This window comes from Gadus morhua, chromosome 9 (genome assembly GCF_902167405.1).
Source record: "Gadus morhua chromosome 9, gadMor3.0, whole genome shotgun sequence".
Taxonomy (NCBI): Eukaryota; Metazoa; Chordata; class Actinopteri; order Gadiformes; family Gadidae; genus Gadus; species Gadus morhua.
This window is the reverse complement of record NC_044056.1, coordinates 7,146,924-7,148,539: the sequence shown is the minus strand read 5'-3', so window position 1 is coordinate 7,148,539 and position 1,616 is coordinate 7,146,924. Positions and strand designations below refer to the sequence as shown.

General features: G+C 39.9%; 1 protein-coding gene across 3 annotated transcripts in view; it reads left to right on the top strand.

Moving 5' to 3' along the window:
• Positions 1-1,616, top strand: part of tmem117 (transmembrane protein 117) — a 46,064-nt gene extending 44,448 nt beyond the window's left edge. For all 3 annotated transcript variants that reach the window (XM_030365072.1, XM_030365070.1, XM_030365071.1), the window contains exon 8: positions 1-1,616. This exon is cut by the window's left edge and continues 826 nt beyond it. The gene's annotated coding sequence lies outside the window, so the exon portion shown is untranslated.

Sequence of the window (1,616 nt, the reverse complement as noted above, 5' to 3'; positions counted from 1 at the left end):
TGCACCCATAAAGGTCTAAATAAACGTGGGCAGAGCCAATGAGGATACGCTTCCACCCCCCCCCCCCCGAATAACGAAGAAAGTCCTCATGTGTAACGATCCCCACTGACAACCAATCGCTTAGTGGATTTTCTACTTTTTTAATAAAAACAAGTCTTTTTAAAACTTCTTACAAACAATAATTGCGATAACATACATATTTTCAATAGGTAAAAGGATCGACAACAGAAAACTCAGATAGAAAACCTTGATTGACATGGTGCTTGCTCCATTTTAGGATTTCATAAATGCGATTTGTTAAAATGTAACTATTTTGTGCCTATGCCAGAGAAGCATTTCCATAGTGGTGGTCTGAGCGTACCAGACCATTATTACAACACCAGTGCCTTGATATTTCATGAAGAAAGACAAAAAACCATACACAACAATAAAAACAACATAACCTGACCATCTTATATTGTTATAGCCAGAATAACGGTGTACCTTGTGTGTTGTGTGTGTGTGTGTGTGTGTGTTTGGGTTTATTTTTCTTATTTTACATGGACAACGGTTACCTCATCGGAACGTTATTATTTAATTTACGATATTAATGTGTGAACTTAATCAACTGATGTCTTGCTCTCTCCTCTTCTCCGTTCCCCTCTGGTTCTAACGACATGACGAGGAACACCTGTGTAAATTGAGTGGTGCCTGTATTTATATTGTCAGTCGGAGCGATAATAACCAGCCGTCTGTAATTAACAAACAAACTGTGTCATGATTGCTTGTGTGGCGCAACGACGTTGTGTTTCTCGGCACCGCGTTGGCTGCCATCGTTGGAAAGAAGGCTCGAAGGCTCAGGATTTCCAGTCACCCAAAAGCAGAAACTTCAGTTTTGGTTGTAAACCAACCGCATTTAAACATTTGATCTGATTTATTTGTTTGTTTGCTCTGCGGTTCAAATGTGTTGTCTTTCATTGCTGAACATTTAAATGTAAAAAAAAAACAATCCTGCTGCATGGAACCAGATTTATTTTATGTCAAAGAAATGTCACGTTAGCTTTGTACCCTGGCTATCGCTATGCTACCTGTTAGCATCAGTAATATGCCAGGGTCACCGTTTAAAGAGGTCAAATATAGATTTAGTATTTTGCGAAAACCAAAATTGTGTCGTCTTTGAATTTAATGTATTTCACTTTGGTTCATCGGTAATGTGGGCCTTTTTGTGTTTATGTGTGTCTGCATATCAGTGTGTGTGTGTGTGTGTGTGTGAATATCTGTGTGTGTGTGTGTCATTGTAATGATGTAACCATCGTTTTGCTTGGTGTTCTGGACTCAACCATCACACGTGTTTGTGTGTGAGTGTTTTCGTGAAGAGGTCAGCTTGCTAAGGGCCATGGCAGCGGTCTTTCCTTCTGTAATCATCCCATTACACCTCGCAGGTCACAAAAGTCATTACCATGCGAGCGTGTGCTGCTTTACTGGTTCATTTCGGTGATTGCTTTGTGAGATTACAGCGGATATGGAACAGGCCAACCCAAACGAATAAGCGACTCGGTGATTAGGAGGAGGATATTAAGGATATCGTGATGTTTTTTGCTTTATTGTATTGTTAATTAAAAAAGGTTTCCCCCTCG